This window comes from Typopeltis vanoorti, chromosome 17, assembly GCF_054136105.1.
Source record: "Typopeltis vanoorti isolate ZY-2024b chromosome 17, IOZ_Tvanoo_1.0, whole genome shotgun sequence".
Taxonomy (NCBI): Eukaryota; Metazoa; Arthropoda; class Arachnida; order Uropygi; family Thelyphonidae; genus Typopeltis; species Typopeltis vanoorti.
Window position 1 is genome coordinate 29,783,054 of NC_143565.1, and position 17,450 is coordinate 29,800,503.

Sequence of the window (17,450 nt, forward strand, 5' to 3'; positions counted from 1 at the left end):
ATCTCTTTATCTCTTGATGTCAGTGTGTTCCTCAACAACCAAATAATCCTATGTGCAATCTTGGACACCTTAGCAATGTGCCCTCTGAACTTCATCTCCCTATCCACCAACACCCCCAAGTCCCTAGCCTCATCAGTCTCTTGGAGTACTGTTCCATCAATGTGGAATGCACAGCTGGTAATCTTTTAATCCCAAAATGCATAACTTTACACTTTTCCACATTGAACTGACATCCATTACCTTTTGCACATTTTGCCAGCTTATTTAACTCATCCTGCAAACTCTCAACATCAGCTTGATTTTTTATTGCGCTACCCAACTTTGCATCATTAGCAAACAACTGAATATACCCCTTCATGCCATTTCCTATATCATTTATGTACAAATTAAACAATAACGGCCCAAGCACAGAGCCCGAGGCACACCACTGGTCACCTGAATTATATTTTGATTAAGATCTGTGCAGAGACTAGCAACTTTACCTTCATAATTTGATTTGCAGTAATTCATAACTGAACTTATTTAAATCCTCTACTTTTTTTTTTTTTTTTTTTTTTTTTTAAACTTACTTCATATGTATTTCTTAAAATGCAATCTGCAGAAAAACCTCTTCCATTGGAGGTCATCAATAAAGAAATACGATATCTTACAGATTAATTCTATGAAATTTGTTATGAGATATTTCTTTCTACCACTGAAACTTATTATATACATAAACATTTTCATACCTGTCATTCCTAACTTTCTTCTAAGCAATGTCCTGAAATGTCTTCACAAGCTTTGCAATATGTCCTCAGAACTTCAATTCTCTATCCACAATCACCCCGAGATCCTTTGATTACTCTACTGCTTCCAGCATAACCCAACCAATTGAGTATGAAGCATCTCATCTGTGGATCTCAAAATTTTAAACCTTACATTTACTTGCATTAAACTGATATACCAATTTGTTTGCCCACCTTTCAAGCCTATTCAAATCCTCTTGAAGAAACAAAACACCAGCACTATTACTAATAACTCTCAAGCTTCACATCATCTGCAAACAACTAAACATCTCTTTTGGTTCTGTGACAACATCACTGACAAACACTGAACCCTACAGTTCCAACTCCCTGATACTGCTCCCCCACATGCAACTCTCCGATATCTACCAGAGAGCCAATCACCAATCCTGTCCACTAACTTGATATCCAAACCCACATGTTGCTGCAACTTAAAACTGAGCTTGTCATGCGGCAGCCTATCAAATGCCTTTGGGGGGGGGAGGATAGTATGCCTTACCCTCATCTACTGCTCTTGTTTTTCTATTATAAAAGGTTACCAGATTCTAAACAAGAGCATCCTTTAACAAATTCATGCTGAGCTACATAAATAATATTTCCCTCATCTGCTCAATTTTGTATACAAGCTCTTACCAATTTTTCCAAAATCTTAACAAATACAGAAGAAATGCAAACAGGCCTATAGTTTAATAGCAACATTCTACTGCCACCCTTATGCCATGGTACTATCTTACCTTCCTTCCACTCTCCAGGAACCTGTCCCATTGCAAGACCTTCATTAAACAGCCAAGCTAATGACACAGTCAGTTCCATAGTCCATTCATGTAAAACAAATGGTGAAATTCCATCTAGGCCTTCTGCCTTATTAACATTTAATGTACTCAGTATTCAGAATATCCTCTTCCTTCACTTCTACACTTCATCATTCATTATTATTTCTAGGAATAAAGCCTGCTGTACTAGGATGAAACACTCTAATAAAGTGATCATTGCTTTATCTTCTTCACTAGATGTATCCAATCTGAAATTGCTGTCAACTATTTCATATTTCCCATGCACTGAAGATCCCTCTTCCTTGAAATTTTTTCATCCATTATACTGCTGCAAGCTAGTTTCAAGTCTATGATAGCTGCCTGCCTTATAATTCCCGATAAATTCTTTGTTTTGATACCACTACATTTCTTCTATGAGAGAAAAATCTAGCTCTTATCCCTTTCTTAACTGCACACAAACTTAACCCCACCTTTTCCTTTCTCCACTTTCCATATAATGAAAAATGTTACCAAATGATATTCTATAACATTCTCTCAAACGTTTATAGACCCATCATACCACCCCACTATCTTCTGTCTAACAGTGCCTGTAGCCCATGTACTCATAATCCACATTCCATAATCCCAATTTCATATGCTAAGCATCTTTATAACTCAAATTATACAAACATGTCAAAGGCCTGGCCAGTTTAGCTGAGCATTTTTTTTTTAGTATACACCCTGATATCCCACCTATCCCAATTGCTGAATTTTTATCCACATTATGTAACAGCACTAGAACCTCCTCCTCATGCACCTCTAATTTCTTCATCCAATGTAGTGGTAGCAATGTACACTATGCTGCAAACACCAGGTTGATAGATCTTGGCAAAGTGAGCACTCGTTATTTGAACTACTTCATCTGGTTCTGATCCTAAGGTATCATTTCACAGTCAGTAAAGTTTTTCTTCTGCATTTAATCTTTCTCTTACTTGCAGCATAATAATAAAATTCTTTTGGGTTGCCTTTAGCCTGTGCAGCCAATTTCTTACCATCCAATTTAGCTTTCCATACAATACTCATAACTTGTCTGGCCTGAGCTTTATATATTTCATAATCCTCTCATTCTTATTCTCACAATATGCTTTCCAGATAATCTTCTTATGGATCTCTTGTTCAGTGAGATTCCACATCCATTACACTCACATTCTATTTGTTCTTCAAACTGTAGGAACACTTTTAGATACAGCATCATTTAAGCATTTCTTCAAATTCATAATCTACATTTTTACCTCATGCATATGCTAAGCATCTTCACAGCACAGTCACCAAGATGGCCCGATTGCATATCTATTGGTTGAAAGACCTATTTTTTAATAATCCCATCAAGACTACAAGAAACTTTTACAAGGGCTTTTCAAATCAAAATGATTTAGTTGATCAAGTTTTTCCTCCCAGAGAAGAAATCTCAGATTTTTCATCCCACAAAACATACAAACTGACTATAGGTCATACACTTAAGCCCTAATATGTTAAACTAGTAGCCTTAGCCACATTTACTCACTCATTCTTCTTCTTCTTCTAGTCCAGTCTTTTTTATATATATTATTGTAATTAATTGGGAATGGAGTGGAATTGAGGAGAATGAGGATGACTAGTGGAATACCTCAGGATTCTGTATTAGGGCCACTACTCTTTCATTTGTATATCAATGATATAGGGAAAGATTTAAGAGGGTGGGATATTCAGTTGTTTGTTGATGATGATGATGCAAAACTGGGGAGAGCAATAGTTGATAAAGGTGATGTAGATATACTGCAGGATGATTTAAATACACTGGTAAAGGATAATGATTATCAATTTAATGTTGCAAAATATAAGGTCACTGTATGCAACCTATCAACCCTTAGGGTTGAAATGGTTGCATACAGTGTATCATATTGATGGAGTGAAGAAAATTTATTAGGCTAGGGAGTTGGAGATAATGGTAGACGGAGAGTTGAAGTTCAGAGGACATATTGCAAAAGTTGGTAAAATAGCTCAAAAAGATGAGTTGGTTGTCATGCTAACAGGTAAAGATAGGGAAGTTATTATCCCTCTTTAAGGCTATGAGTTGGTCGCATCTTGACTACTATGCACAGATTTGGTCATCTAGGTTTCTTGGGGACCAGCAGATGGTATAGAAGATTCAGAGACAAGTGACTAATCTGGTGACAGGTCTGTGGAATGCTCCTTATGAGAATAAGCTGAAAGTATGTGAGTTACAAAGTTTAGTTGATAAGCAGGAAAGAGGGTACATGGCAGAAACTTTCAAGACATCAAAGAGGTTTTATAAAATTGCTGCAAAGGAAATTTTTCAATAAATATATGACAAATAGAGAACTAGAGGTCATCTGTGGAAGTTGTGTAAGAGTGTGTGGTTAGTAGGGATGTGTGGACTAGATTTTTTGTGTGGAGAGTAGTGAATGAGTGGAATAGATTGCCAAAATTAGTTGCGAGTTCTCTGGAAGTGAACAAGTTTATGGAGAGGTATAATAGCTTTTGTGTGTACAATAGTTAGGGTTTCCCAAGAGGAGTCTCTAGCAGTGGTGTAACTAGAGCTTTTGCCACCTTGGGTGGTCTCTGAGTTTGCCGCCCCTCTCAATACACACCCAAAATACTACAAAAAAGTCAAAACGACATATTGGGAAATAAATTAAAACACTGTTTACTTTGAAGTAAATCTTTAATTTCAATAAAATCGTCGATGACATTGGCAAAATCTGTTTCATAGTAATGTAGGTAATTCTTGATCAATTTTATTTGGAAAAACTCCTCTCACAACTAGCAACACTTACAGCAATTGTGAGGAAAATTCACAGTAGTATTACAATATTTGGAAATGAGTTCTCCAGACTATTTTAGAATTAACTGCAAAAGTTCAAAAAGGTTCAAAGTGCTACCCGGGGCAGACCACCCCCTCTGCTCCTCCCTAGCTACGACTCTGGTCGCCAGACTTCATGGAAATACTGTATGAATAATAATAATTTGATAATAATAATTACAGGGAACCAGGGCGAACAGCGAAAAGTCAGCTACTGGAACAAATCTGAAAACAAACCCCAACTCAACATCACCAGAGTTAAAGATCGGTACTATCAATGTAAGAAGCCTGAATGGCAAAGAAATGGAGCTAGCTGAGGAATTAGATAAGTACCAGATCGACATAATAGGGGTGACTGAAACAAAAAAGACCAAAACTGGTGAGATCTTTCTGAGCAATAAATACAAAATGTTATATTCAGGCAATAACAATCAAGGAAAAGAAGGAGTAGCCATAGTATTCAACACAAAATACGAGGCTAATCTTCTTGAATGGCAGTCAGTCTCAAGTAGAGTAATGTGGACAAATATGAGAATGGGGAACTGGACAATGAGACTTATTTGTGCCTATGGTCCCACAGAAGGTTCTACTAAGGTAGAAGTGGAGGAATTTTTTGAGGCTTTAGAAAAAGCAACTGACACAATGAAAAAGGAAAAGTTGGTCCTTGTTGGGGATCTAAATAGTAGAGTAGGAAATGATTGTGAGACATACAAAAATATTTTGGGAAAATTTGGAGAAAAGAGCAAAGCTAATAATAATGGCAAATATCTGTTGGATTTCTGCTCAGGACATGGACTGGTTATTACTAACACCATGTTCCAACATAAAAATGTGCACAAATTCACATGGAGAGAAGAGGCTAGGAATAAGAAAAGTCTCATTGACTATGTTATTGTTGATAGTGATGTTTTCTCCCTGGTGCAGGACACCAGAGTGTACAGAGGATTTGAAATGGGAAGTGATCACTATTTAGTCTTGAGCAGGGTAAAATTGAATTTCATATTGAAAAGAATAACATGTAAGAAAGTTTTAAAGCGAATAAAAGTTGAGCAGCTCTCAGATGTAAACTGTAGACTAAAATACAGAAATATTATTGAAAAGAAAATGAAAAAGTTTGAGAACAGGAATCAAACCTTGGAGATTCAGTGGCAAACTCTGAAGGAAACATTGATTGATTCTGCCAGAGAGGCATGTGGTGAGGTTGTGTGCAAAGATAAAAAAATCAGAACTCCCTGGTGGACACAGGAAGTTAAAGAGGCAGTGAAGGAAAAGAAGAAAGCATATCAAAAGTTCCTGGCAAATAAGTCAGCTTTTACTCTTACAGAATACAGAGACAAATGTAAGAAAGCTAAACAGTGTGTAAAACTAGCTAAACAAAAGTCATGGGAGGACTTTGGCAAGAATATAGAAAATAAATATCAAGAAGGTGGCAAAATATTCTGGAGGTTGTTGAAGAAGCTTAGGAATGGAGGAAAGAGTGCTGTAAAAGGAATTAGAGATGATAAAGGTGAAATGAAAACAGGAGAAAAAGATATCCTTGAAGTATGGAGTAATTACTTTGAAAAACTGCTAAATGAAACAAGCAGTGATGACAGCACAGTGATAAAAAACACTGACCAGGCATGCAGTCAGGAATACATATCCATACTTGAAGTAGAAAAAGCCATCAAAGGCTTGAAATGTGGAAAGGCAGCAGGAGTAGATGATATTCGACCAGAAATGCTGAAGTATGGTGGTATAAGAGTCTTACAGTGGCTGCACTGCATAGTTCAGAAAGCCTGGACAGAGGGACGAATTCCCGATGATTGGAGTAGAGCTCTCATAGTACCCATATATAAAAAGGGAAATAAAACTGAATGTGAGAATTACAGAGGTATTTCCCTACTGAGTGTTCCTGGCAAGATCTATGCAAGTATACTTGAGAAACGGTAGAGAAGAATTGTGGAAGAAAAGCTTGGTGAAGAACAAGCTGGATTCAGGCCAAATAGAGGCTGTCAGGATCAGATCTTCACTTTACGACAAATAGTCGAGAAAGCATGGGAATATAACAAAGATCTGTATTTAAGTTTTGTCGATTTGGAAAAGGCATATGACAAGGTGCCAAGAGAGAAGCTATTCAATACGCTGCAGTTATATGGTGTCAATGGGGCATTATATCAAGCAATACTTAGTCTTTATTTGAGTTGTAAGTCAGCAGTTAGAATTGAAGGAAGTACAGGAAGATGGTTTAATGTTAAATCTGGTGTGAGACAAGGATGTACATTATCCCCTCTGTTATTCATTATCTATATAGATCACATTATGAAGGAATGTGGTATTAAACGTGATATCAAAATTGGAGATGTTAATGTCAGCTCTTTGCTTTATGCGGATGATGTTATACTTCTAAATAAATCCGCTACAAGTCTGCAAGATTCTCTGACTAAATTGAATAGCTGTTGTAATAGATATGGTATGAAGGTCAGCAATAAAAAGACAAAGACAATGAAAATAGGCAGAATCATTGAAAATGTCAACTGTGTTGTGAATGGAGAACCTGTGGAACAAGTAAAACATTTCAGCTACTTAGGCACAATTTTTACTGAAGATGGTAAACTAAATATAGAAATAGACAACAGAATCAGCAAGGCTGGTATCGTGGGAAGTCAAATGAATAAATTCATATGGAATAAGAAAGAAATTAATCGGAACACTAAATTAGCTGTATACAAGACGGTGTTCAAACCAATTTTAACTTATGGATCTGAGAGCTGGGTCAGAAGTAAAACACTTGACCAAAGACTAGAGACCGCAGATATGAGAGTCCTGAGAAAGATTAGAGGCGTGAACAGATGGCATCAATGGCAATATCATATTAAAAATGAAGATATTGGAAAGAACTTGACATTGTCAGCATCCAGGAATGCGTTAGCAGAGCTAATCTCAGATGGTATGGTCACTTAAATAGAATGGGAGAGGAAAGATTAGCAAAACAAGTGTTCTCTGCCAGGTTGGCAGGAAAACGACCCAGAGGAAGACCAAGATATAGGTGGATTGATACGGTACAAAATGCTTTAGACGATAGAAATATAAGATCTGATAATGTTGGAGTCTTGACAAGTAACAGACTGATTTGGAGGAAAATTGTAGATAGGAAGTTAGTAATGATGTAATTTTTTCATGTAGTACTGTCATATCCTGTACACCCCTTGAGGGTACATGGCAGGAATTTGATGATGATGATGATAATAATAATTAATGCATATTCATAAGTCTCCAATATACACATTTATAAGATATGGAGGTATCACATAATAGTAATAATATAAATCAAAATATGGATCACATATGATCATATGGATCACAAACTACTCACCACTTCCAAATAATCATGCTGAAACAAAAGTTTCTATTAAGACAATAAAAGCAAGTTGCTTTAAACAATATTATTATATGATACCACCATAAATATTATTATCTGAGACCACCAGGGAGTCAAGGACTCGTGAAGGGAAGCTACAAATCACCCAAACCACCTATCATACCTTCCCTTAAATTCATTCACACTAGATGCACTCACTACCCATAAAGGCAATTTATTTCATTCACTCACTGCTCTCTGGGAGAAAAACCTAGCTCTTACCCCTTTCTTGACTGTGAACAAACTTAACTTCCGTGGATGCCCGGTGTTCTCACCCCACCTTCCATATAACGAAAAAATCCATCAGTTGATATCCTATAACACCCATTCAAAAGTTTATAGACCTCTATCATATCACCCCTCTTTCTCCTGTTAACCACAGTCTACAATACACAAACTTGCAATTTGTCCTCATAATCTAAATCCCATAATCCACATATAATCTTCTTTGCACCCTTTCCACAAGTTCTTTATTCCTTTGGAACCTGGGAGACCAAATCTGTGCACAAGTGTGGTCTTATCAAAGCCTTATAAAGAGGCAAAAAGATTTCCTTATCCTTACATTCAAGATTTGCTTCAACATCGCAATTATCCTCTAAGTAGTATTTGCAAATTTTGCTATGTGACCTATGAACTTTAAATTCCTATCCACCAATACGCCAAGATCCCTTGCCTCTCCAATTTCTTGTAGCAAAATACCACTAATATAATATGCCGCTGGAACTCTTATCATGCTAAAGTGCATAACTTTACACTTACTAACCTTAAACTGACAGCCATTTTAGTTTGTCCAGATTTCCAGTCTGTTCAAATCATTTTGGAATTGTTGAATATCAGTAGCATCCCTAATTGCCCTGCCTATCTTCGCATCATCAGCAAACAATTGCAAATCTGATGATAGACCCTGCTTGATGTCATTAATGTATAGATTGAACAATAATGTCCCAAGGACTGAATCCCAAGGTACACTGCTGGTTATTTTAAATCTGGCAGATTTACACCTACTGCATACCACTTTTTGATATCTATCTCTCAACAATCCTCTGATCCACATCAATAGGTCAATTTCCAATCCCATATTCTCCAGTTTACGCAACAGCCTATCATGTGGTATCCTATCAAATGGCTTAGAAAAATCCAACATTATCATAATGTATCCATTCCCCTTATCCAACTCGGCCGTAACATTGTTATAAAATATGAGCAAATTGCTAAAACATGACCTTCCTTTAATAAACTGCTGCTGTTCCTTGCAGAGTATAGCATGTTTGTCTACCCATTTCTATGCGAGTTCTTACCAACTTCTCTGAAATTTTCACTACCACACCAGAGATAACAATAGATCAGTAGTTAGAAACATCAGCTTTTGCACCACCCTTGTACAATGGAACTATCATGCATTCCTTCCATTCCTAAGCTGAGACTCAAGTTATACAAGCATGTGAAAAGTGTAGCCAATTTGGCTGAACATTCCTTTAGCAAAAAGGCTGATATTCCATCTGTCCCTATAGACAAATTCTTATCAGGTTATGCAACAGCTCTTCAACCTCATTTTCATGAACCTCTAACTCTTCATCCAATGTAGCAGTAGTATTGTGCGCTATGTTACATACACCTGGTTGATATATCTTAAGAAAGTGAGCACTGATTAACTGAACAATCTCACTGGCTTCCCACACTCGAGTACCATCTGCATTCAATAAATTATTCTTCCACATGCATTCTTTCTTTTGCTTGCAGCATAACGATAAAATTCTTTTGGATTGCCTCTAGCTTGCATGGCTAATTTCTTTTCACACTCTGATTTAGCTTTCCTCACAATACTCATTACTTTTCTGGCCTGAGCTGTATATATTTCATAACTCCTCTCACTCTCATTCTTACGATATTCTTTCCACATCATCTTCTTGTGGATCTCTTGCTTAATAAGGTTGCACATCCATTTCACTCCCAACCGATTTATTCTTTGAAAATAAGGGATACATTCATATACTGCCTCATTTAAGCACATGGTTCCCATGCATTGCTGACATTTTTCCCATTCAGTAACTGATACCATGGGACGAAAGATAGTATTCTCCTAAGTTGGTTATAATTTCCAGCTTTGTAGTTCAGCATGTAAGCTGTTTTAATCAGAGCAACAATACAATTAGATACTACCCCCAAAAAAGTACAGCATGATCACTGTCACCAAACTGGTGGGAAAATAGCCATATTCTTGACAGAGACCCTTTCTGACGCTGTCTCGAACAATTCAATAAATTCTTGTTGCAAGTTTTTTCACTTGGTTATACCATAAATTAAAGATGCCAAGAAATTATATACTTGGTTTAATCCCTTATCCAAGTGTAAGCAAACAAAGTTTGTGCCTGAAGTATTTTCAGGACTCGGGCAACTGGTGGTATATGACTTCACATCACTTGCCTTAATATCCCATAATGCAAAGCACATCTCCTTGCAGGCATGTATAATGCTATGGGAAGGGTCACCATGGGAAGGGTCACCCAGACTAGTTTCGACCTTTATTGAGGTCTCGTCAATGGGATCTCTTCACTGGGGGGGGTCTGGCTCCCTCCCACTGAAGAGACCTCAATAAAGGTCAAAACCGGTCTGGGTAGTGACCCTTCTCATAATGCATAGCATTATACATGTCTGCAAGGGGATGTGCTTTGCATTATGGGATACTAAGGTAAGTAATGAGAAGTCATACCACCTTTACCAAGAGTTGCCCGTCTTGAAAATACTTCAGGTGCAAATCTTGTTTGCTTACACCTGGATAAAGGATTAAACCAAGTATATAATTTCTTAGCATCTTTAATTTATGAATAAATTCTTATTTCTTATCACGAGATTCTCTTCTACCCAATCAATGTTCGGAAAATTAAAGTCACCCATAATGATCATTCGTTTGGTAGTAATAAGGCTAAATTGGCAATGCATTTATATACATGTGTATATATTTTTATATACTATATATATTTATGGCAGCAATGGATGGATATTCTCCTACACGAAATCACTCATCCCCCCCCCCCAAAAAATTTATTTTAGTGTTTAACATACTTTCTTAGTAGTGAATATACAGAATAAGTATTATGCTTTAAATACGCATTTGAAATTGCGAAACAGAGAAGAAAAGCTATTCGTCGCAAAGTAAATATTCGACACTTTGCTGTAATAATCATTTTTGTAAACATTATTAAAGTATAATCTACTAATTCTTAATGGATATTATTTGTAGTTTATAGTATGGAATAACAACATACAGTATATGCTGTACATAGCAATAATTCTAATTTTATATCGTTACATAGTTTATTCAAGAAAAGTGTAGGATAATGAAATGGTTATGTTTGAATACTAAATGTTCTAAAACATTACTTCATTATAACGGAATGTTAAACTTAGGTGCTTACAGAAAATACCAGAATGATTCGATCCTCCTATTGTTGTGACAGCAACTGATTTTCCTTCTCAGCGATTCTGCTTTACCTCCACATTCAGCTCTCAACGAGATCTATGCAGAGAACAGCTGGAGAAGCCGTTGAGCCCCTTATAGATAGATATTAACGGCCTCTAGTCGCCGGATCCAACTATTTCCATCCGAAGACAGGAACCGAATATCAAATTCCAAACACGTGGAACAAGATTCAACACATGGAAACATTATTACACGTGCGCGTGATGTATCGAGCACGTAATATAGGGATACTACCTAAAATGCTGCACTCTAACGGTGTAGGGTGAAATGTAAGCTTGTGTACACATAATAAACAGAGAGAGTTCAAATGCTTAAGCTGGTAATTTTTAACGTCACACAAATCATATGTATAAAAACGACTCCATAAATACAAGCCTCCGTAGCGCAATTGGAAGAACGACGATACATTGCGCCCTTCGATTGGAATACGCTTAAGTTCGATTCTCGTCGCGACGGGAGGAATCTTTATCTGGTCGATTTCAATCGAAGGTGAGTTAGCCGATCTCATACGGAGGTAGCAGGGTTTTTTCTCCAGGAAACTCGGGTTTTTCATCCCGCATACAGACAAATCGGCCCTTCAGAACACACGCAATTTACAGACAAAACATACTAGCTGTGGTAGTGGTGGAGGTGGGCGGTAGATGCCGTTGATTCGCAGTAGTGGTTCAGTGTAGTGGTTGAGACAGTTGTAGGTGTCCTCCCGTGATGAGTCTTCGGACTCCTTGGAGGTGTCAGGAATAATAATAATAATAATAATATTGCCACGTCTTTTCATAATATGGTGGATCGTTTCATAACTTGTGATCAGCAAACCCTTTGAGTCTGCGACCGTAGGAAATTTAACAATTTTCCCAGCCCATTAATAAAATATACATTGGTAATAATAATAAAACTGGGGTCACTTCGTTCGTGTTTAATTCTTGTAAATAGTTGGACAACTTTCTTGAAATTGCAACAAGTTCACCGATAACTACTGGGTTGACTTTGAAGTGTTTAAGGCACAGCCAGCCAATTTCGATTACCAGATCTCAATATTTAATAATATTATCCAGTTCTTTCTTGTTAATGTTATTATCACTGGGTACAGCGATATTAATACTCCAAACATATCCATGTATCAGTTTTTTTTTATTCCAATTTAGGGGGGTAGGCGAGTACATTTGACCTCTATCTAACTTTTGGAGACTGAGTGGGCAGTTCAATCTCCACTGGTAGCCAATCAGAGATATCTAGCCCAAGGCTATCACTAATTAAGCAGACCGCAGTGAAGATAAGGATCAATAAGTGCCGCCATCTCGTGGTCCCTCACGCTAACACAATATTTTTAATGTCTGAAATAGTGAAATAGTGTGGGTTCTACAGTCTATTTTCTTGTTTACGAACGAAAACTCGAGTTTCAGGTCGAAAAAACCCGCTTGCCCGTACTAGAGATCGACTAACTCTGGAAATTCGAGTTCAAGTTTAGTCGGCGACTACACTTGAAATCGAAGATTATCTTCGGTGTTTAGCGCTAAGGAGTGCACATCTGAGATATTTTTAACATATAAATATATATATATATATATATATATATATATGTTAAAATATAGCATCTATATATAGCATCTTTAATATATATAGCATCTTTAACATATATATATATATATATATATATATATATTAGGATAACCAAGCAATTTTATATGCTTGGTTATTTTAGCTCCTAATCCCAAGTATGCAAACAATTAAGTTTGCGCCTGAAACAAAGTTCAAGTCTAAAGATGGTACAACACCAGGGCAACTCATTGTAAAGGTGGTTAAAGCTTTGATCACTATTCTTAGTATTTTCCCATAATGTAAAGCACATCTCACTAGATGTGCTTTACATTATGGGAAAATACTAAGAATAGTGATCAAAGCTTTAACCACCTCTAGTGAGATGTGCTTTACATTATGGGAAAATACTAAGAATAGTGATCAAAGCTTTAACCACCTTTACAATGAGTTGCCCTGGTGTTGTACCATCTTTAGACTTGAACTTTGTTTCAGGCGCAAACTTAATTGTTTGCATACTTGGGATTAGGAGCTAAAATAACCAAGCATATAAAATTGCTTGGTTATCCTAATATACAATATACCCAAGTTAAAAATTTATTCCCATATATATATATATATATATATACATATATATGTTAAAGATGCCAAGCTATTTTAAACCTGGTTTTACTCCATTTCCCAAGTAAGCAAACACAAATAAATCCAGTTTGCGACTGCACGTATTGCAAGTCTAGGTGACCCGCAAAGTAGTGCAAGTCTAGGCAACTCATGGTAAGGGTAGAATAAGCTCTGATCACTATTCTTAATATTTACCCTTAATGCAAAGCCCATCTCCTTGAGGAGATGTATGATGCTATGCATTAAATGCAAGGGGCCACTACCCAGACCGGTTTCCACCTTTATTGAGGTCTCATCAGTAGGAGCCAGGCTTAGAAATACCAAGGTTAAGTAATACAGAGCTTATAAGTATTTTACCAAAACAAGTTACCATAAGGTACTCTTTGACCTTATTAAATAAAAATCTCAGGATGAGAGATAGATGTAGAAAGTTTTTTACCTTGGGTATAATATATGTTAAAAATGCCAAGCTATTTTAAATCTGGTTGGTAGCTAAACCTGAGTTTTGTTTATAAATTTTGTTATCGTATTTGAAGTATCTTGAGTTCATACAGTGTGAAAGTAAGGAAACATTTCTTGGATAGTTTCTTCTGGAGAAGGTTTAGAACTTCTTGAGTAGGTACATTCGTGAAGAGGGAAACAATATCGAAACTTGTCATTATATCTGATGTGTTGAGTTTGATGTCCTTTATTTTGGAGATAAAATCTTCCTTTTCTCATGTAAAAAATTCAGCTGATTTTGTCTCCAATATAAAAGACATCAAACTCAACACATCAGATATGATGGTAAGTTTCGATATTGTTTCCCTCTTCACGAATGTACCTACTCAAGAAGTTTTAAACCTTCTCCAGAATAAATACTTCAGGATACTCAGGATACTTGGGAAAAAGGATTAAAACCAAGGTTATAAAATTACTTGGTATCTTTAAGATCTATATATATATATATATATATATATATATATATATATATATATATAGAGAGAGAGAGAGAGAGAGAGAGAGAGAGAGAGAGAGAGAGAGAGAGAGAGAGAGAGAGAGTAAGGAAGGAGGGATTGAAGACGTGCTTATGAATGTAAAAATGAGTAATCTGAGTGTGATGAATGAGAGAACAAAAATGCGTGAATGTGTGAATCGACAAGGATGTGGGAGAAAGCATTTGTGTCTCAGAGGGGTTGTAGAATGTGTGAGGCAAGAGAGTAATAGCTGTATGAAAGTACGAAGAAGTTACTTATAGTATGTGGTATCAGTAGAACTTGTTGTACACCCAAAATATGAACTATGTTTATATTTAAATGCTGAAGTTTCATAAATAATGGGAACTAAAGTGTTCAATTGAGTGTATACACCGAAAATTTGAATTGGTAAGAGGTGGTCGGATGAGGATGATATACTCAGAGGAATAGACATGGAAGATATGATGTTTTTGTGAATAGGGAAATGGCAAAAAGGGAGGTGGAGGTTGTTGATGATAGAAACTGAGTTGTACGCATGCAAGGTGTTGAATGTAATTCAACACCTTGCATGCGTACAACTCAGTTTCATTGGTAGAGATAAGAGTAGGTATGATGGCAGGGGATACAGAGGCAATGTAGGTTGAGAAAGAGACAAATGGAATTAAAGATCTACTTTGATAGTTCTATAGGCCTAGTAATACGGAGGGCAATCAAAATGAAATGTGTCAGCAAATTGATCAAGCAAATAGAAAATAACGGTGATCACTGCGAGTAATTTAAATTATTGTAATATAAATTTTGATAAGTAAATAGCTTCCAAAAATAAAGAAAATAAATTTGACTAGATTAAATAAACAATAACCTTAGGCAATAACTCGAGTATTTTCGATTTGATCATCTCATCAGCAAAAGTTGTTATAGAAACATATATCATCATCATCATCATCATCATCAGTCATTGTCGATCCACTGCTGAATGAAGGCCTTTCCACGATTACTCTAAGACTGTCTGTCTATGGATCTCCTTTCCCATGGCACTCCTGCAAATCTGATGATATCATCAATCCACTGTGATTTAGGTAGGCATCATGGTCGTTTTTTTCTATCGTGGAATCTAATCCAGTAATTCTTTTATTCATCATTGATCTTGTCTTTGAGCAATATGCCCAGCCCTTTCCCAATTCACAAGTTTCACTCTTCTTATGATGTCAGACACTTTGGTTTGATTTCTTATTCATGTATTCCTTTTGTGATCCCGTCTTGTGATACCAAGCATACTTCTTTCCATACTAAAATATGTTGTTCTTAATTTTTTAATTTCCTTTACATTTAGTGTCCATGTTTCACAGTCATATGTCAATACAAGAAGAATGCATTGGTTAAAAACATTTCTTTTCAGGCATAATGGTAGTTGGCTTTGAATATTGAATGTAATCTTCCAAATGCTTTCCATCTAAGCATCGATGTCCCTCCATTTCGCGAGAGTTGACCATAGAGTGAGTATCTGAGTGGTAGCCACCTATATGAGGACTATTGTGAAGAAGGGACGTATATTGAAACTACATGGCCGATGATTATAAAAAAAACACAAAAAAATTAGGAGATAGTTTAGACCTATAGCAGAGAATTAGAAGATAAGCAGAAAGAACATGAATGTTGCTTAGGTACATATATTATGGTAGGGTGTTATGCACTCAAATGGATAAAGGAACTTAAGTAGACGAGGAACTATAATTATTGCACGAACTGAATAAGTAATCAGTAATAGGAGCTGATGGAATATTAGGGGAATGCCAAAAGAGTGGTCAGTTGAAATAGCTGTTCCTTTAAAAAGATTATAAAATTTCAGCCTCACAGCAGGGAGGATTGATTTCACAGAGGGGGAAAAGATAATATTCATATTGGTTGTACATAGAGGATGTGTCCAACTATCAGCATATCAATATCACTGAAATGGCATGTATCATGGCTGGTATGATGTACAGGGTGTTCGGGATAAATTTGACAGTTTCGTAAGGAAAAAGAAAATCTTCTTTGTATCTATTAAATTTAATGAATTGACAAAAAAACATTACAGGCAGAGTTAATTACAATACTATCAACAAGATTTACTCAAAATAACCACCATTAGCATCGATCACAGCTTCAATTCTGCTTCGGAACCTCGAACAAGCTGATGCTACAGTCTCCCTGGGAAGGGCCGCAAAAACTGTTTTAATTTTATCCATTAACTGGGCTTTTGTATTACTGGAAGTGCGATTGGTGTCTTTTTCAACTGCGCCCCATACAAAATAATCCATGGGGTTAAGGTCTGGGGAGTTTGGAGGCCAAACATTTGGACTGGTGAAGTCGTAGAAATTTTCAGACAACCATTTTTGACTTTTCCCAGAGGTGTGGCAAGGGGCCGAATCCTGCTGCCATACATACGGCCTACCATTGGCTACCCTTGTTATCCAGGGCTTGACTACAGTTAGCAACTCCACGAACAAAGCCCGAATTCCAATGCCAGGGTTCTTCAACACCTGTTCCTGCAGATTTGCGAGGAATTCTGCTGTACGAACGCAATCAGATCGTCTGCTAGGGATCTTTCTTCTTGCTACATCCTCGTAGTCACCATTGCAAGTCTCTAGTTCATGCCTGATTGTTTTTACTGTATTCAGGGAGCATTGGGCAGCAGTCGTAATATCCTTATTTTGATGGCGGGCACGAATCATCATGATACAAGTTATTCTCTTCCATGATTCAGGTGGGTTCCAGCTATCCATCCTTTCTGACATCTTGTATATGAATGAAGAAGGGTCCAAACTTTTAAATGAAGAGAAGTGTGTGTTAATACATGTAACTTACGGAAAAATATACTTAATTATAAATATGTCAAATTTATCCCGAACACCCTGTATATGTCTAATGATTGCGATAAACTGCAATTCTAGGCATGATGGATGCCATTTCAGTGTTAGCAAATGTAATGTCGTATATGTGGTAAGAAAAGCAAAAAAGGATTACGAAAGAACATTGGCCATGCAGGCTAAAGAGAATCCTAAACAGTTTTTTAGATATGT

At 36.6% G+C, this 17,450-nt stretch overlaps 1 protein-coding gene across 1 annotated transcript in view; it reads right to left on the reverse strand.

Moving 5' to 3' along the window:
• LOC150097253 (THUMP domain-containing protein 1) overlaps positions 1–11,450 on the reverse strand; it is a 75,469-nt gene extending 64,019 nt beyond the window's left edge. The window contains exon 1 of the mRNA XM_090406892.1: positions 11,214–11,450. The gene's annotated coding sequence lies outside the window, so the exon portion shown is untranslated. The remainder of the gene's footprint in view (positions 1–11,213) is intronic.
• Positions 11,451–17,450: the final 6,000 nt, after the last annotated feature.